Source organism: Argopecten irradians, chromosome 6, assembly GCF_041381155.1.
Source record: "Argopecten irradians isolate NY chromosome 6, Ai_NY, whole genome shotgun sequence".
NCBI lineage: Eukaryota > Metazoa > Mollusca > Bivalvia > Pectinida > Pectinidae > Argopecten > Argopecten irradians.
The window spans coordinates 25793632-25815421 of NC_091139.1; the positions used below are offsets into that span (position 1 = coordinate 25793632).

Below are 21790 nucleotides of genomic sequence, written 5' to 3' on the forward strand. Positions count from 1 at the left end.
CTCTAAATCATTTTTAAATACTACGGGGAAATATTAGCATACATTGTATCAAAAACCATTTAAATACGGTATTTTTACCGGGTTAATATCACACGAAATATGTGATGGGCAGGTTGACTAAATGGTTATTTGCAGATGACGTTTTACATATTCGGTATAGCACTCTGAATGTGTTCTACGCGTGCAGTCTATAGTGCCCCTAGGAGGTAAGGACAAAGAATCTTACCCCCACAGAAGTGCCGGATATCTCTGTCGAGGAAGTGGGGTAGAAAAAAAGGTTCATAATGTTGCAAGGACAGTGTAGGCTTTTATGTACAATATTACAATATATTACTCCTGTACTATCAGTTATTTTATTTGTTATACATATGTATTTCTTTTCCACACAGTACAAGAGTGGAAAAATTCATACCTGTGCTTTACCTAAATAGAAACAAATATCCATATTATCAGATTTGACAAGTGTTTCGGATCTTTACCGTATTTTCTATTGGGGTATTTGGAGTGAATGTACTGGTTGATATTTCTATGCATGTAGCCTTTTCCTAAAAAATGAAATAACACTTTTTGTGCATTATCATTACGATGATTTTAGAGTTGATAGAATCTTATTATTATTTTTATGACGATTATTAGAGTGAATTATTTCTAAAGCTAACATCTTAAATCTATATTTCCTGTGGATATTGAAGAGCTGAAATGGACATCAATAATTATATATTATTATTATTATTATATATTTACAGATATGATCACTTGTACGATATAGTTCATATTAGGATTGGAAATCGTTTGTATTGTGCACGGTGGTATAAATGCAATTGGAGACAGTCGTATTTAATGTAGCGCGTTACAAAATTAGGTTGCATTTTCAATCGCAATCCCTCTTTTTTCTATTCATTGTATTTAGTTTTAAATGGGTGGTATATTGGTGTCCATTTATGTGTTTGCTTATGCTTATGGCAGATTTATTCACTTATAGGATGTTAATTTTGTGAACATCAGTGATCCTCTAAGAGTGGCCCTAGGAAAACCGACCCTTAGATTTTGAAAATTGACCCTATTTTTCAGGAACTTTATTAACATTTCTTTGTCAATGGCCCCTCAAGAATGCCCAATACTTGAAAATGACCCACACATTTTTTTCAGTTAAAATGGTCCTGCAACATTCTTAATACACTAAGTACTTTATGTTTGCTATATAATGAAGAAATGGGAACAGCATATATATACAGTCAAACCTAAAATGGACTTTGTAGCCAAGTGGTCGCAACCAAGGCGAAAAATAGTGTAAAATTGAGACCATTTGTCCAATTTGACCACAAATAAATTGTTCTTATTAGTCAAGTGGTCGTTACACAGAGATAATAATTAAGGAACGCTTTGTTGTAATTAAAATAACGTTCGTTTACAATTTCGTGAACATATATCTTTTTGGTGTTTGTCATTGTTCACGCGTCATAGACAAATGGTGATTATTGGAGTAAATTAGGATTGCAATGGTAAAGATGACAGCCAGAGCTAGGTGCAGATTGTGATAACAACTTTATGTGTACCTTAATATGAAAAGTAATGGCATAATGCGATCAGAGGGGACAAATATGTTAAATATTAACAGACTGGGACCCAAATACTGACCTAAAAGGGAACGAGGGAGAAGGCAAATCGAGGCACTGATATTGAAGGTTAGGAATGCTATTTATGTGATTTTATTGTTTGGTTAATGTCCCTTGTTTATAGCCGTATTCCAATTAAGGCAATAAGTTGGCCTCAGTACAGAAAATCACTGACATGGATATCGGCATTTTCTTTGCTGGGAAAGCACTAGGAAATATTATACCTGTATGTACCTTAATTCAGCCACTGATGTGATCAAATCGTGCAGAGGGCGCATGTAGGCGTTATCTTCCATGCATACATGAATATGATACTAGTCATTTCTACCATGATAAAAATTTATAAGGAGCAGATCTAGCACAAGGTAGTCATCTGTCAACTTAATCGTGAATTTTGTGCTGAAGCAAAAAACACACTCAATCGGTAAATATTACCTATCACATAGAGTAAATATAATGATCTTACAAGATAAAAAAACACATAGTGGGTGAATGAATGGGATGGCCAATCAAGTAACAGTTTTTAAAATCTAGAAAGAAAATGGATGTACTATGACCAGAAAATCCCTCCTGTCAAGCATATAGAGCATGCAAGCTATTTCTATACAGTCTGTTTCAAGATGAAATAATTTAGCGACAGCCATGAAGTTAACTTACATCATGTAGGGAATACTACATACATATTACCCAAACACACTCAACCATGAACACGGTCATCATACGTGTACGCATTGCATCACAATGCCACATATGTATTACTATAAACGAATCTTTTTTCCCATTTGTATATTTTTAGTATCAGCAACATATTTGTATTATCCACTATGCATAATGATCCTATAAGTATAATTAAGGTGTGAAGCCCAATTGTTACACAGTCTTAGAACGACTAATATTCACATGCAGGTTGTGTCCTTCAACGAAGACCACTCATCTGAATGTGATATCTGAATAATAGTCTTATGTCTACAAGTATTTACCTTCTGATCTTGTTTGGTGGACAAAGAACAGATACAAGTGAATTTGTAGAAAGGCAATCTTTCTGTTAGTCATATCTGTGTAAAATCTGCGTCGATGTCATTGGAGAACCCGGAAGTATATCAGGTATATGATGACCTATTTCGAGGTTTGACTGCTTACGAACAGAAGTCTTTTTAATCACAAACAACTTGTGTTAGGTGGGAAAACATACAATCAAGCAATCTCACCTAGATACATGTGTATCACAAATAACTAAATAAAAAATTATTATGGTGTGAATATGTAAATTTTATAATGAACGGAAACATGACTAGCAGGTTTTACAGTTGATGCAATGAAAAGGGTCGGTATTTACGTCAATCAATCATAAGATGTTTGCTGTTGATAACATGTGTGATATATACGTGGCGTTTTTTCGAGATTTTCCCAATATTTCATGCTTTTAGCTTTTTTACTGTCTGATTCACAGGCATTCAATAAATGCCCAATTTTCGACAATATATGCTTTTGCGTTTCTTTTCAGCATAATTACTAGCATAGTCAATGCTAAATATTGCGTATGAAGTGGACAGTCTGGTTTTATTAATTTAACGTCCTATTAACAGCCAGGGTCATTTAAGGACGTACCAGGTTTGTTGGTGGGAAAAAGCCGGAGTACCCAGAGAAAAACCACCGACCAGCGCTCATTACCTGGCAACTGCCTCACATGGGATTCGAACTCGCGACTCAGAGATGGAGGGATTGTGGTAATATGTCGGGACATCTTTAACCACTTCTACCAAGCCACGAAATCAGTTGTTGACATATATGTATATTTGTTAGTTTTTTTTCTTTCTCAAAAGCTACAAACACTTAGAATCATATTCAATATTTAGACACATTTAGTGACATCGCCGTAATGTGTACTTATCTAGAGGAGGTTTTTAGGTCGTTTATGCTTTAATTGTTATGCACAAAGCCATGACTGTTTTGTATGTTATTACACTACATAGTCTCTTACGTACTACATGTTATAGCGTATCCAATGGTGAATCTTTCGAAAGTTGCAGTACTGCTGATAAAAATAGTTTTGTAATTCAAACAAATAATGAACGATCGGTGTCGTTTGCTAACACCTTTTTCATTAATAAGCAATAAAGATTCACAATGGCAGTTGTTGAATGGATAGTTAACACATTACGTTTATTGCCATATCTGTAGTATTGATTTATCAGTATTCAAATGGAGACAATGTTTTGTTAACACAAACACATACTACCAGATCAAAGTTTCTGTACACGATACCCAATTAGGGTTCACGATTTTTCGTGTGGCAGGTTCGTATAGGGAAATAAAAGTATCTTATTATCTAACAAAAATATGAACAAGGCAATACTGTATGTTGGGATTTCATTAAACCTTATAACTATTTAAAGAAATAATAATAGCAAACTTCCTTATATGATTTCGGTTTGATTTTACAATATGCAAATTATTAAATTTTAAATTTCGTACATTGTGCTACATCTTTCTGGTTGCTGTGCGGAGTTAATACCAATAGTGTTGGGGGCCAGAAGAGAGGACTACGCTCAGGTCCTACCCAAGCACTCCTATATCCAGACAGGAAATAAAATAATAAATGCTTTAAATTGATGCAGGGTCTGTACACTTTTACATGAGACGTCATTTCCGGTTATGTGGTATGAGGATGTAGAACGTTGGTGGAAACCGGAAGGAGTTTGTAATGAGTTTGTAATGATGATAAAAGTTGGAAATGAAATAAATTAGTTTGTTTTAAATTTTGTATTTTTTAAATATGTTGAATGTAATTTTTCAAAGAATAGGTCCGCATAATATGTTTGCATTTGACGTTAAAACTGCCGAAGCCGTTTTCGACATAGCATTATTATTGGTCTAGTCTATCAATGGTTCCTTTTATCAATGAGACCCTAAAAATAAGAACCGTTTATAGTGTATATTTGTGTATAATTCAACCTATTCATGGTCACCATGAAAGATAAACAGAAACAAATCAAAATATTAATCCACCTGTTACAACACCTGACAAAACATTTGTACCACCCACAACTTGTTGAATTAAAGACTTATAGACAGATAATGACTCTTTATTATTATAATTGAGTATTTTTGAGGTGTCTGTTGAATGAACAAAACATGCAATATAATACTGCTAATGTCCCATGTGGAAAATGGTGTTAAACTAATATTTATAGAGTCTACAATGGTGGTATAACACCATGTGGATCTCCAAAATGGTCCTTCATTGTTATAATATGAAGTAGTATTGAGTACTAAGAACACAATTAGGCGCATTAAAGTGTCGTATTTCATTACCTTCCACATGGCCCCCAGTAATGAGTGTCATCGTGAACAAATAAAGAACGCGGCGAAGTCGGCCAGAAGTTAAGCAGGTAGCTAAATGCGACATTGTCTTTATATAATGTTTAAATCAGCATACAGCAAGAGGAACATGTATATATCTCTGTAAGCACTGGGCACCGTCGGCAATAATATATGTACAATACATCAAATATTAAAATCATTTTTTCGGCCAACGACGTCGTGAAATTGTTTTGCTTTGGAACATCTAGTCAGCCGTGGTAGGTTGAAACGTATTAGAATTCCCCATACTTGTAGTGCTGTGTAACGGGGCGCATTAGGGGATAGTCAAAATTGTACGCTATACAGGTTTTGACGAGTAATTTATTTTTCCTATGAGATATCGTAGAAAGAATTACACTGGACTACCTATAAGTTAAATTTTAACCTGATACTTTAGGCATTATTGCCCGACTGTTCAACTTTAATGCATCTACAATATCTTTTCATATTTAGTGTCGCTGACAAGCGATGAGCACGAAAATACTACGTCATAATCCTTTGAAGTATTCTATTTCATCTTGCAAAGACAATTCAGATTAAATCAGATAGAGAATAAAAATGACCAAATATATGAACTGTATGAAATAAAACAGCAATATCTTGATATTGTGTCGCTGAAAAAGCGATGAGCACGTAATAAACTATGGGGGCGTCATATCCTTTGAAAATGTATTTATCGCGAAGACAATTCAGATTAAAATCATACGTAGAGAATAAAGACCAAATATACCAAACTGTATGAAATAAAAACAAAATATCATCTTCAATTAAATAATTACTGTACAACAGTACATAATATTAAGTAAACAAGGAATACATGATATTCTTCTACGAACTGTTTAGTGGACCCATTACAACATTCGCTTATACGTACGTTCAGAATAGCTATATGTGTTTTGTAAAGTTCAATGCGAGTGGGTATAGGGGGACTTCGAGTTGAGTAAGTAAGGTCATCAATAAAAAATCCTAATCGCTTGTTGGGGAAGATAGTGCTTCGAAATGATGGCAATGTGGTCGAGTCTATGTGGTTTGTATATGGTCGGGTATAGTTAAATAATACAAAGTATATGGTTTGGAAATATAAGTTCGATGTTAATAAAACATATGTCATACATATAGCTATATACAAACATGATATGTTATAATATCTTTCCATGTTCTAGCTTTAAATGTTGATAGATATGGGAAATCCTTGCAAACAAGTTCGATCAGTCTTTAATACATTGTACATGTACATGTCATGTCAAATCAGCTTCATTTACGGGGTTTATATCATAGAAAAATTGTTTGTTGTTACAGTTGGCTTATGTATAACAATTGCATGTCATTGATATCGCTATATACCTGGTTGGTTATTCCGTTACAGATACTAAGCTTATAATATACACATTGAATGATCTAGGAAATTAAGAAATTACTCTTGTACCTGATTTGTACAAAGTAATGATGATAATTTGAAACATATCATAGTTATTATTCGATAAACTGTGGGTCATATCCGAAACATGGCGTTTAGTTGTTTACTTTTCCTCTTGTACAATCAGTCGTTCTAAATCTTGGGTGCCGTGCTTTCATAGGTTTCCTGTTGGTTGCATTTCCCAAGTCGATTGTTTCGTAATGTCCATCTATAATAAAAAAAAATCGTGGTAATATTGTGCAAAAGAATAAACTCAAAAACACATTAAAAAAAATTTTTTTCTAAATATTTTTGTACTGATATGCCACCATTCCTGTGCAAAAGATCCACTTTCTACTTAGATTATATATTTTATCAGGGAACAATTGTTTTCACATGGTTCTAAGACCTCGCGATAGCGAAACGCTGATTGTCATCAAAAGTTGTCTCCTTCTGAAACCAGATTTAGAAACTCATCTTATTTAACTGCCGCCATTTTAGACCAAACTTAGTTGTTGTTTTCACTAAGACCTAACGAAAAGATCATCATCTGATAATACTTGATTTTAGACTAATTGTTTTACCACATCATATCACTTAGCTTTGTCCTGTCGAATTTTATTTCAAACAAACAAAAATGCAAGAGTTTCCATTGGCATTAAATAACCATGAAATTCGGAGTTTTAACTCATTGAATAGCTGGCATTGTATGTTTTTATGACTGTCTTCACACATGCTTTGCAATAACAAGACGAATACGAACCATTTTCCTGCTCTTTTCTGAGGGTGGATCTTAATCTACAAAGGAAAAATATTGTATACACTTATATGATGAGTATCCGTAAAATATACATACTACAAAGTAATTACATTGTGAAAGAGCTGGTATACCGTAAATACGTTAGACTGACGCAACACTCGTAACAAACGTTTGAAATATAAATCGATCAGAAAGTAAAAATGAAACACAAGGTGAAATCAAATTTATAATTGAAACAATGCCCCATGTAGTTACAAAACGCGTAAACATTACACACTAACCAACAGTGTTTGTTTTTAAAAACGCATACGGCTTATATCAACTACACAAATATATATAAAACAGGCCAAAAGTAAACGAACATTAACCATATAGCATGGGTTCTAGATGAATAATTATCATATAGGGTATATTTGGCTTTACTCATACAAGTCATGCTTAAATTTTATGGTGAAATCATTCGACCATATCGGTCCCCATGCAGACTTCGAAATGTAGGTGTGGGTTTTATATCAACTCGTATTGGTGCAACCATATTAAAAAAATCCAAACACATTCTGATTAATAATGTCGATTAAACTGGTATGAATCCGAAAAAGGAATGTATGGTGTATATTATATAGATGTACCGTAGCATGAATACAAAGGAGACGATGGCTGCTACCAGACAGAGAGCTGCAATGACTGCAAGGATTGCGATAACCGTCATGTTCTCTTTATAATGTTGTTGTTCTTTGGTATCTGTAAATAGATTATAATACGGTCGAAATGAAATAGTAATTTTTACTATGCTAACAAGTTATACATACTAAAATTGTATATCATTAGGTGTATAAGTGTAACAGATTATTGTTGCGAACTGTCCATAAGAGGCAACTTGTATGAATTATTGAAAATATGTTACTATATCAAGTTTGAAAAATACGGAACAAATAACACCGGAAACAGAAATCTACCAGTGACGGAAACTTAGCAGTACAGAATGTATACATTGTATATTATGTGGAGATAGTTTGGCGTTTCCTATGTAACCCCAAAACTTAAGACTTATGATGCGAACTTAGTATTGGAATTATGTTGAGATAGTTTGACGTTTCCTATATAGCCCCAAGACTCAAGACTTATAACACGAACTTCGTATTAGACGTAACTAGTATTTAAGATGATTTACCTATGCAAGCATGTAGTGATCATAAAATAAGTAAATTACGTAACAAGTCATGAACAGGTATCATAATTTGCCTCAGACATTTCGCTTTAAATACCGACGTTTAGATAATTAGATAATGCCTTTACTGCGATAGATAAGTCAATATTAATATGAATGAACTTGTACTTAGTCATACCTGTAAACGATCCGTTGGTAATGTTACATCCTCCTTCATTGTCAGTTGTAGAGTCTTTATCACAGAGGTCTCCCTGTTTACCCGCCCGACAACCTACAAACGATCAGCGTGTCCCAAAAAGCAGAGCGTTCCTGGTATAATGAACCCCAAACGTACCATTAAATGGAACGCGAAGTTCCGCTTACTGATTCGGTTCGTCTGGTGCGCCTCGTGTGAGGGTTCCAAGTTGAAATACTCAAATTTGGGAATCACTATTGTTTTGCATAGTTTGATACAGGGATATATGGCATTGTGAGATATCTGATGCTGGCGTAACCTTACTGGTATATGACATGTTGGATAATGTACGCTTAGACAGCTTTTGCCTGGTAATGTGTTGTTCTATTCAGCGAACACTTGCCCGGTTGGCACGATTATAATGGATCTGCTATATGGAATACGCTGCATATACCTAAGTTATAGTATGAAGCTTTGATTAAGTCAAAACTCGAGTCAAAAGATAGATAAGTGTTAACAATTTAGAACTTTATCAAACAAATTTAGCAGAAAAATGCATGTTTTTAAATTGTATTATCGATTAATAACTATCGATTAAAAACAATTTCTTGAACGTTGAACTTTTGTAGTTCTAGAATAAAACTCAAACTTTTGTATAGAGGTAGAGGTTTCCTGAATTCGAACTTAAATTAGTTAAATCAGGTACATATTCGTTTAAAAATATTTACACATGATTAAAGCATATTAAATGTTGACTATTGATTTTTATTTAGATCTTCAAAATAAAAAAAAATATATAAATACAAATATACAGTATAACTTATACAGAATTGTAGACCTAGCTATGAGGAAATATACACTATGATTTTCTGCGAAAAAAAAACGATATAAAATAAGTATAAGCATAAAGACACATTGTTTTGGACCTGGTGGAAACTAAGATTGCGACAGTACCGTGATTTATCCTGCAACTGTCCCACATACTGACCGATAACGACTGCCGCCGGATAAACTTGTGCTTTATCCGTCAATACGATAATGGTTTATCCGCCAATACGATCACGTGAATTTGTTCCATAACTGATTGAACTTTTTCTAACTTGACCCAGAACTTGAACCTTCCGGTGAATGAAAACGTCATTCAGTCCCGCCAAAACGTGACGTCACATTCACACCTGAATGACGTCATTTTTACGCTATCGAAAATCTCGTATGGCGGTGTCGTCTTTTCTTGGCTCACGGCAAAGGTATGTATTGTAAAGTAATTCTTTAATGGGTATTTATTGTTTTTTTAAGTAATTTCATTTTGTTTCAGTGATATATCACATTGAATAGCATTACGGATACTGTTTTGTGAATGCGCTTTCATTCGGTTTACAGGAAAGGGAAAGCCGAAATGGACACGGCAAAGTCTCGTCATCTCAGCTTTCCTAAGTCTCGTACCAAAATAAACCTTGTATTGTAAGATACTAACCGTGTATTCTCTATATACAATGTCAATACTTGGTTTTGTCAACCTCTCATGTACTTACTGAAGCAGGAACCATTTGTAGCGTGACAGTTGTGTAGATAGCAGTTGTCGGAACAGATTTCATTACAGTCCCCATATCCGTACGTCCGTCTTGGACAACCTGCATAAGTAATTCCTCATTTTATTAATAAAATAATAAATATAGATATGATAAAAAAAACACTATAAACTCAGCATTACTCTAATGGTTTCTCGTGATTCTCATATATATTGACGTGTACTTATAAAATGAAAACCTAACTTTGTCAAAAAAAAAAAAACACGATGTAATTTTCACATCGTGTACCATAGTACTTTAAATATTGATTTAGAACGAATATCATATCAGAGTGAACAAGCACATTAAAGCTTTATCTTATTTACTGCCACAAACAGTGTGCACGAGCATGACAGAAGAACAATACTTCATTGTTTCCATTCGAAATGCTAAACTGTCTTAAAGTTATGTATCGTTTAAACACGTTAGCAAATAACCAACCATCTTTTAAATTAAGCTTATGGTTTAAAATATGATGTTTTAATCCAATGCAAACCAAAAAATAGTTTACATTTGTTCCAACTTTAATTAGGTCAATATATTAATTTTGCTCCTGATCATGCAGCAGCTAGAAATATGCATGCATATTTTCACTGAGGGTCATAGATACAAACATTACCAGGGGCCACTCACAAATATTGGAATAATATTAAGTTTCAAAACCACCAATTTACTAACATAAATTTTAAGCGCGATCTTCAATAATATTTTAGTTAGAAGAATATACAAATAAAAATAATTTGACCTTAAAAGTAAATAATAAAAATACATGCATACCTAAATTTTGTACCATATCTATGTCTTCCTTTGTAATACTTATATTTTGTTTTGAGTATTTGTGAGTGTAAAGATGAAAAGAGAAAAACATTGTACTTACCATATACTTGCACCTCACATAGCTCTAGATAACGTAGAATACCAATCGTGCCTTCTTGGATTGTTCCTGTAGTTGTAAATGGTCACATATTGAGCTGTATACGGACACTGGTGGGTTATAACCAGTTCTACCTCGGTTAAACTATTACTCGTGTCTTCATAACAGAGAACGCCGTTTCTATAATCAGTGATATTAGATAGATATAATTGGTAACCAGCAAAGCGTTTAGCTCTTCCTTTCATCTAAAAAAATAAAAACAATAAAAAAAAACTATCTTTACCCTTACTCTGATTACCAGTTCATGAATTGCTTTAACGTTATATCAATGAAAATATGACCTATCTATTATCTATTAAGTGATTCATTGGGAGTATATAACTTCTCACCTTTCACAAAAGAAAGAAGGTATTAGTTTTATTTTTCTTTTTAAAATGTTTTTTATAGAAACAACTTGAACGAACTATCCTCTCTCGGTTTTTAAATTCACAATACAAGTGAATATTGACAGTATGGTCATATACTATTTTGAATGATGACAAGAGTGTTCACTATTTGACTTATAACATTTATTTTAGACCTATAATAGGATAGCATGTTAATTTTAGTAACTTACGAACCTCGATAGTAAATGGTGATATAACTAATTGTGGCTCGACTTCCGAGATCAACTTGCCACCAGGCTTGTTTTTTGTCAGGTGCCGTGTGTGAACAGCAACCGGATTCAATTGTTTGCTTAAAACAGCCATCCACTGCTTTACTGGCGTAATGAGCGCTGTGACTAATTGCTCTGAACAGCAGACTTTCCCAGTGATAGGTTTTTCTGCAAAAGTAATTCTGAAATCTATCCCAAATTATGTGTATGCCTGACATTCCTAAATCAAATTAAGGCTAATTGAGTACAGACACTGTAGTAACCTATATGCATATCTTACAAAACAAACCATATTGTTGTTCAATATCATGAAAATAGAATTGTTTACTAGGTTGCATTCGACTTCTTAATGTTGAAGTGCAAACACGGGTTGATTATCAACATAGGAAGAGAAAAGGGTCCTTAATACATTGTAGGCATTACAATATATATTTGTACCATCATTTATTTAGTTATATATATGTATAGTTCTTTTTCGTACAGTTAAGTTCAAGAGTGGAAATAATTCATACATATTCTTTACATAAATGGAACAAATATCAAATTATCAGATTTGACAAGTGTTTTGATTGTTGCTGTTTTTTTTTTCTTAGAGAATGTACCTTTTGATATATGTATGCATAACCTTTTCCATAAATAAAATAACACATTTCTGTGTATTATCATTACGACAATAGTTTTAGAGTTGATAAAATCTTTTATATTGTTATGGTGATTATTAGAGTGATTGATTAATATTTCTAAAGCTAACATCTTTAAAAAAGACACATTTCTGGTGGATATTGAATACCTTTTTATTAAAAAACTGAAATGATTACATGCATTGTATATATGTGATATCTTTTTTAACTGTATGAAAAAAATAGGTTGCACATTAAATCACAGCTCTTCTTTTTATTAATCAGTGCTTTCAGGTTTTAAGGGATGATTTACTGATGTACATTTATGTGTTTTCTCAACCTTAATGCAGATTTGTGCACTTATTTTATAGGATATGTATTCTATGGATCATTTCTTTGTTAATGGCCCATCAAGAAGGTACGAAATGTCGACCTAGAAACAGTCGGTACAAACAGTACAACTTAGACGTCAATGTCTTCGTGAACAGTAAAACACAGATAAGTCTAAATAAAAAACGCGACTGCAAGGAAATTGTCCATACATGAAGATATGCGTCAACGCAAATCGCGTTGTTTGTATCTTTTAAAGTAAATACACAGCTTCCTTTCTGAAAAAAAATGTAAAAATTGGACCGAGAAAATAGTAATTGTGTTGACGCTGTGATGTCTCGAGCCTTTATTGCATGAGTAGCCATACAATACAGCGTCAGGCGACATGAGTGCAGTTTTTAAACGTGTAGGTATGGGAGAATATACATGTATATACAACAACATAACCACTGATATGATCAAATCGTACATAGGGCTCATGTAAGCTTTGTCTGCTGTCCCGATGCAAATTGAATCTTTTAATTAAGAAAATGTTTTGGAAATGTGATAACATTGATCAACGAACCTATATCTTTGGGGATATTATGTAAACTCGTATATGTTAATCAAAAAAAGAAAAGGTCGATGATATGATTACAACAGATTTACTACTATTGCTGCTGTAACTATTATATTATATCAACACTATTATCATCTTCAATTAAAAATATTCATGAGGTTATACAGTGAACTGGACGTTGTAATTCTAACAATCATCGAAAAATTCGATGGAGAATCAACACCACAAAAATCAAGAAATTTCATATATTGTACACATGTATCATTGGAAAAACGTCTGACAGGCTGCTTGTTTCATGAAGCGAAAATAATCAAGGCGAGAAATAACTCCTTCCTTGTGAAGTATCAGTTATGTAAGTGGGTCTGTCATTACAGTAATTGATAGAACAGTTATAACTTCACTTTTAAGTATTCAAATCCAAATCACAGTTGTATGTTATAAGCATAAAACTGAACATTAAAACAGCGTTCGGCTATCAGATAAATAGGTTACAAGGACGTCTATGAGATACATGTTTTAAGTAGTGTTTCGCCCCCACCAAAACAAAATGTGTCATGGGCCCAATATATGTTCGTATAACTCTCTTAAACACTATATAGCGAGTGCTACATATATATTACCGAAACACACTCAACCATGAACACTGTTACCATACGTTTACGCATTGCATCACAATGCCACATATGCATTACTATAAACGAATATATTTCCATTTTTTTATTTTTAGTATCAGCAACATCTTTTATTATGAACCATTCATGATATTCCTATAAGTAAAATTAAGGTGTGAAGCCCAATTGTTACATAGCCTTAGATTGACCAATATCCACGTGAAATTTGAGTCCTTGAACGCATACCACTCACCTGAATGTGATATCTGAATTGTCTTATGTCTATAAGTACTTACCTTCTGATCTTGTTTGAAGGACAAAGAACATGTACAAGTAAATTTGTAGAAAGGCAATTTTTCTGGGAGCCATGATTGTGTAAAATCTGCGTCGTTGTCATTGGAGAACCCGGAAGTATACCAGGTCTATGCACAAATAGACAGTGTATCTTTATTATGAACTCTTTCGAGGTTTGACTGCTTACGACCAGCAGACTTTTTATTCACTATCAACTTGTGTTATGTGGGAAAACGCACAGTCAACCAATCTCACCTAGATACATGTATATCACAAATAACTAAATCAAAATTATTATGTTGTGAATATGTACATTTTAACAGTAAATATAATGAACGGAAACATGACAAACAGGTTATACAGTTGATGCAATGAACAGGGTCAGTGATTACGTCAATCATTTATAAGAGGTTTGCAGTTGATAACATGTGTAATATATATGTGTCGTTTTTTCACGATTTTTCGAACCTTTTATGCTTTAAGCTTTTTATTGACTGATTCACTGACATTATATATCTTTGAGTTTTTTTTGTCAGCATACAACCTAGCAGAGTTCACATGTGTGCTACTTACAGGGGGATATAGTAAACTGACCTTTAGTCAATGGCAGAATTGTTTTATTTAGAAATTGAACGATTGCGTAATGGTGACATAGATGCTAGTAGTTACAAAGCAAGTTACTTCTTCACTCGAGTTGGTTATTTTTTCTAGATAAAATTTTACTTCTATCAAACCACGAAATTAGTTGTTGACATATATGTATATATGTTAGTTTGTTTTTATGTAGTTTCTCTTTGAACATTTTTAGTTAATGCTAAGTCTTGAGTATAAAGTGGACGATTTGGTTTTATTAGTTTAACGTCCTATTAACAGCCGGGGTCATTTAAGGACATGCCCGGTTTTTTGGTGGAGGAAAGCCGGAGTACCGTGAGAAAAACCACCGACCAGCGCTCATTAACTCGCAACTGCCTCACATAGGATTCAAACTCGCGACCCAGAGGTTGAGGGCCTGTGGTGATATGTTGGGACATCTTTAATCACTTCTACCAAACCAAGAAAATAGTCGTTGACATAGATGTTTTTATGCTTGTTATTTTTCCTTCTCAAAAGCTACAGAAAACATTGTTTTTATGTAGTTTTTCTTTGAGCATTTATAGTCAATGTTAAATGTTGCGTATGAAGTGAACGGAAAATAAGACAGTTTTACAAAGCGAAAAATAAAAATATTATCGACAATTTGATAAAGAGGTCAGCACTATTTGTTTACATCTAAATACAAGTTATGTGATGAAAACGGGTTGTGTTTTACTTGCAGTGTCGCCAGATTGTAAATATAAACACCGGAAGTAATGTATGTCTTGTCTAGTTATTCGAGCGTCCGGATATAAGTCTGCATAATTCACCGGTTGCATGTAACAAGTGCGCGATGCATTTGTAAGGCTACATATTGGTAGGAAGCCGGTTGGAGTATAATGTTAATGGCTAGGTATCCTACGTATTTGTTCGTAGTACAGGTACGATATCTGTTAATAGTTCTGTTGTTTATTTCTGCATGTAAATCGTATGTACATATGCTAATTATTTGTCGATTTATACAGATTTTCAAAGAGATATATAATATTTTTGCTACCAGTGGCATGCAACAGATTCCGAGATCTCCATCAAGAAGGATCAGCCCTGATACATATTACAGTTATAGAAATCTACCGAATCGATGTCCATTGTAATTTTATCTCTCTCCTATTCTTCTTTTCCACTTCTCTGATTCGTTTTGAAAGTCCCTGTGTATCAAATATTATGAAAGTATAGATATACATTATGCGTCCAGCGTTTTACATTCCGTTGTTGTGACCGAAATCAATTTGTTGAAATGGTGGATGTCGCACTTTCGTAGATATTCGGAGCGATTCTGCCACTTAAATCTATTCCTTCATACTGTGCATCTGCAATAATATCATCGATTTTATTACATGAACACTGATTATTAAATCAAAATAAAATGTTTTTGTTAGCTATCATAAGCTGTTCATATACGCACCTAATAATGAAAAATAAATCCAAACCCAGTTTGACAGAATCTATGAGTTTGAATGTATACATATTTTTTCTGTGATTTTTTTTTCTCATAGATTTTGATGTTAAGATAGCGTTCAGGTTAGAATTGTAAAGTTTACCGATTCTATAATTGATATTACAGTAAAAAAATAATAATTTACTTACCTTTTTCTCGCTCTTTTCTGAGTATGGACCTTGACCTACAATATCAAAAACACTTACTCACCTAATGCAACATGTTATCAAGTACATCAGGTTATTTTAATCTGATTATTTTTGATAGAAAATACAACAGGATCCGTATAGGGTTACAGACAAAGCCTTTCATCAAACGGAAACTTATAACTCATATATAATTAACAAACGTAGCCGACCGCGTTAATTAACCAAACCTATTTTTATAATTTGTATAAATTAGTAAAATTCATATAATAACTATTATCACACTTTTGTTTTTGATAATGAACGTTTTGCCCATGCGATACTAGTGCTGTCCGTGCCTTCATATCAGCGCCTGGGCTGATATCACATTATGACGTCATAATTTGATATCATTATACAATTATCAACCTATTTCCAGGTGGATACGATGAGTTATCAACCCGAGTAAGTGATGTATCGGGGTTTTCGCTCGGGATTTTAGAGTTGCCGCTTCGATTCAGTTTCCTACAGACGATAAGTTGAATAACGGATACAATTTTCAATTTCAAAATAGTTCTCGGATAAACGTATTGAGAAAGATATCAGAAATCAGAAATAGTCTGTTTCATGATGATTTTACTGGAGATAAAGGTCTTGACTAAGATCAGGTTGAAATGAGTTTTGTCCAAAGTGCCGAAAACAAAGCATCGCAATTCACATAATTATAACAAAAAAAAGAATGTATTCGTTATAAATAAAATCAACGACATACGTTTGTCAACAAGAAGAGACACAGGAATAAATTAGACAGTTTAATACGTGTAGTTTAATTTCTCTGTCGAATTCATAATCATAATTCCTGTCCGTTGTAAAACTGATCATTCTGAAATGAACCCGCTTTGCCGGAATTTGTTGAAAACATTATCATTTTAAGTGATAGTTAACATTCACTAGGATCTTGTTAATTTTGCTTAAAATTTATGTTTCAACTCGTTCATTGAACCGGGGATTATGTATTTGTAAAAAACCTATACATGTACAGTGTACATGTAATGAAGTTTTTCCACTGTTTCAACATTAAATTGGCCCACAATATGACCAGTGGAATATCGGTCATTGATCAATACCTTTTAATACATGTTTTTAAATTGTTAAAATTTCTTTCTCTTTTTTTTCAGAATGTGTGATAAAAAGGTTATGATATGTCAATTTTGATATCGCACCCTTTATTAGCCCTTGACCTGATATCAGACCTCGGGCCTGCGGTCCTTGGGCTGATATGGCGGTCTCGGGCTGATAAAGGATGCGATATCAAAATTGACATATAATAACCTCTAATTATCAGTAGACATACCGCAAGAGTAAAACGAACAGGACAATAGCCGTTATCAGACAAAGGCCGGCAATGGTTCCAAGGACTGTTACAACTGTGAGTTCTTCCCTAGGAATACACTGCTCTGTTGATCATAATGATAAGGAAAATAATATCACAGGACTTGATATAGAAAAAAACAGATGTGATCACAAATATCCCATTCTCAACTCTATACTTAGTATTTCTGTATGCTTCACATCGAGAATACTGTAAGAGAATTGGCCTTCTTGTTTAAGTATTACAATTTGAAATATAGGTAGGAAAAACATATCGGTTTCGCAAGGAACATTCTTATGAAATTAGAATACAAGCCAGAGGATAAAAGAGTAATCAACATTACCTTTCTTCAACTAAAAATGAAAAGTCCAATCTTCATCTTATTTTCTTCATTATCTATATTATGCCTGATATAGAGAAAACTCTCTAAATCGTCAATACTTATTGTGTCATGTTGTCTATAAGTTTAAACACGTAGACTATTTTACTATAATCACTTTCATATGGCTATGAACTCTGTACGTGCAAATTTACCAAAAACTCATGAACATTTTAACTACACAGAACTAGTACAATCAGATTCTTCGAGACTGATTCAAATGGACCAAAGTGCGTTGCAAGTTACTGTAACATCTGCGATTCTGACTGTTAACAACCAAAGTTAATTAGAGCATCTCAACTTAAAAAGTATACATAATTTTATACATCCTAATAAATATAAAAAGCATTATGATGATGTATCCTATGATAATATTATACAGGTTGTGATGTAGTAAATATTAGGTGCTTTTATTTTTTGCGAAAAAATCTGCAGTTGCAATAGCGAACTAACATGCGCGTATCCATTGTGTAGGTAAACAAAGTCTAACTGTCTATCTACCCAGCATTCGGATATGACATGAATGCAAACCGACATTTAGGATACTACATTATAAGTAGACTGCGTGACATCACTGCACATGATTCCGTTGTTAACGATGCAAAACCTCCATTACACTTAGAAAGACAATACCAGTAGCTCACAGATCACACTCGCACACATTTTTCCAGGTGGCTGACCAACTCTACAATGGATGGATGCGTAATTTCTTACAATTAAACAGGTGGGATCACATCGACCGGATGAAGGTAAGTTTATACCGCATGAGGGAACAATGAAACCATGCTATAGGAAATCAGGTATTGTTCCGAAAATGTTAATCTACCTCCGATATTTTTCTGTGAGAGGTTCGTTCAGGTAACCTAATGAGCCAACAAAATACAAAACACGAAATTATTCTTTCAAGCTATGGTTTTTATCTCATTTATCAGAGAGTTGCAATTTTGATGCTAATTTAATGAATAACGTATCTTTAAGATCGAATTCAGGTATAAATGTCGAATGACAGCCTTGCGTTTACACAATTAAGCGTCTTTCTGATACTTACAAAGGCATGGATGCCAGATGAAGTGCATCACAGCGTTTCCCTGATAAAAGCCATCAGGGAACACACAATCACTGTACAATCACCGCGAAGCACAGTATTTTCTGTCCTTGGTCATACATAATCTATTCTATTTATATCCTTTGAGTAAAAACGCGTTATAGATATCTTAAAGGGGACATAATAAATTGCACAGTATACAGTCTCATTCTATTACATATAACAACGAGTATAGCAACAATATGGCTTAAAAACTTAATTGACAATATGGAACATAAATTCGAGATACGTCTTTATCAATGCACCTTAATCTTCCGCTGTTAGGGATTACATCACCTTGACCCAGCTTAAATTAAGATAAGTATTTATTACCGATTTTAATGTACAGACATATGACTAATACATCTTTTATCATTTTTGTACATCGTTTTCACCGCTGTTACTCTTTATTTTGATATTTTTTATTTTTATTAATAAAAATTCAAAGGTTAATTTATCAAGTACATGTATATTTTGTGTTCTAAAATAGCACGGCGAGATTGTGGTATAAAGGAAAACAAAATGCTAATGGATATTATTACAAACAATACAAATGTTGAACGGTCTGTTGAATGTTGAAACATTAATGAACTATGTTGATTAAGTATCTCACTCTCATAGCAAGAATAGGGTGTTTCAGAAGATAGATAAGCGCATCCTTCACGTTGAAAAAGTCCTTTTTCTTAGAACATAACAGCAACCATGTTGTGTGATACAGAATCGGGTTTCTATCAATGTTGCACATTTTGATTAGTCTTCAGTCTTGTATCTATTTGTTATTTGCACTCTTCTAAGTCTTCACTTCAGTGATCCTGTTTATGTATCTTTGACCCAAATTCAGAACGGGAAAACGCATGAGAACAGGTTCTTATCATAGTTGCTCTTGGTGTGTGTTTGACGCTCCTGTTTAGCAGGTCAATTCATCAACCTAGTTTGTCCTACATGATCAACCCTGATGCTAGACAGCTGACTGCTGGCCGGAGTACACGTGGGAGGTGTTTATCAGTCAGTTAAGCCTTGTCTGTATTTAAGCGGAAGTTATATTTAGTGTGTAGGTGGGTTGTTGTAGCAACGGTTTAACCTAAATATGGTGTGCTCTGTCGGACTTTGACCAATCAGTGGTCACTTTGGGGTACTGGGTTGATGTGTCGTTATAAAAGGGGCTGCTTCTAAGGAAGCTTTGGTCTTGACTAGGGAGAATGGGTTAGGGACAGAACCACACCGTGCACTGTCAACAGTGCAACACTTGCGGGGTCTCTGAACTACCATTTGGGTTTATACTTAGAGCTACATGACTAACAAGGGTTTGTGTCGTTCTAGGGGATTGTCAGGGGCTTAGGGCTTAGACATCACATAGGAAACCTAGTTCGCAGTTAGTTATGTCTCTTAGAGTTGGGAACATTTGGTAGGTTGGTTGTCTCCCGTTAGGCGTTGTTAGACTGTGTTTGGGAACACGTGGTCTTGTTGTTCTGTAGCTATATAATTAGGGTTTTGCTTCATATAGGATAATTGTATACTTGTTTCTCTTACTGTAAGTTGTCTACATCAGGCACTATTGTAAATATATTCTTTATCAATTCTGTATTACTTGTCTTTTATATAATAAATAGTTATTTGTACCTGTATTTACCTAGTTGAGTTATTGGATTAGTGTCAGTGCTTCCGCTACATCCTAGAGATCGAACCTGTTGAGATACAGGCCTGTAATCTGTGGAGGAAACGGGATCCGGAGAGGATTTGTTGACGACTGTGGACTCTGTTGTATACTAAAAATACTATACGATCACGATTTGGGACTTATACATATAACGGGAGCTACAGTCGGATCGCCCCTCCGGGTCTTTTGTGGAAAACCCTCACTATTACTGAATGGTGCGTGTGACCAGGATGTAGTTGTGTAAGTACTGATTACATTATCCAATTTCTCAACACTTGTGATAACTATATAACTTAGTTGTTTTTGTAACATTTTATTTAGCAAGCGTTTATAAAGTATGATTTTAAACTTTGTTTATGACGTTGTAGGTGCTTTATCTCTAGAATATTCAAGACCTCTACTGATAGACAGTCTACTGAGTTTTCAGGTTATATGTACGCTGTTTTTAGTTTTATCTGGATATTGTTGGGTGGCATATGTTTAGGGAACTATTGTTATCATGGAGAAGGGTTTCTTGCATGATCAGGATAGTAATAATGAGGTATCGGGACTGGAAACCAGTTCATATGTACCTCTTGTACCTCCTAGAAGGGTTAGAAGAAAAGAGAGACACCCTGACACATTCGATGGTCAAAGCTGTGATTGGCAGGATTACATCGTTCATTTTGAACAGGTAGCTGCCTGGAACGGGTGGACAGACATAGAAAAGGCCCAACAGTTAAGTATAAGTTTAAAGGGAACAGCCCAGAAATTATTGAGTAACCTTACTGTTGGAGAGCTATCAGATTATCAGTCGATAAAACAATGTCTCACCCAAAGGTTCAATCCTAAAGAAAGTTGTGTGGCTCATAGATTTACTTTTAGGGATCGTAAACAGGGGAAGGACGAAACTGCGTCTGATTTCGGGTATGATTTAAGGAGAACTGCCCTCCTAGCCTACCCTGAAATCCCATACCATTACCTGGAATGTCAGATGGTAGATCAGTTCATTAACGGCCTGCATAATTTTGAAATGCGAAAGAAAGTAACTTTCGGCCATCCTAGCACTTTGGATGAGGCTATTTCATCTGCAGTCGAATATGAGGCTGTAACATGTAATTCCACCAAGGAACC

The 21790-nt window shown here is 34.2% G+C and overlaps 2 long non-coding RNA genes across 2 annotated transcripts; both read right to left on the reverse strand.

The window, feature by feature from the left end:
- Positions 1-7135: 7135 nt before the first annotated feature.
- On the reverse strand, positions 7136-11143 carry LOC138325454 (uncharacterized). The gene is made up of 5 exons (XR_011208785.1): positions 10924-11143; positions 10011-10109; positions 8482-8574; positions 7765-7876; positions 7136-7173 (listed from the first exon to the last, which is right to left on the reverse strand). It is a non-coding gene; the product is annotated as an uncharacterized lncRNA (long non-coding RNA).
- A 614-nt stretch (positions 11144-11757) lies between these two features.
- LOC138325455 (uncharacterized) lies at positions 11758-17651 on the reverse strand. The gene is made up of 3 exons (XR_011208786.1): positions 17540-17651; positions 16210-16244; positions 11758-15932 (listed from the first exon to the last, which is right to left on the reverse strand). It is a non-coding gene; the product is annotated as an uncharacterized lncRNA (long non-coding RNA).
- Positions 17652-21790: the final 4139 nt, after the last annotated feature.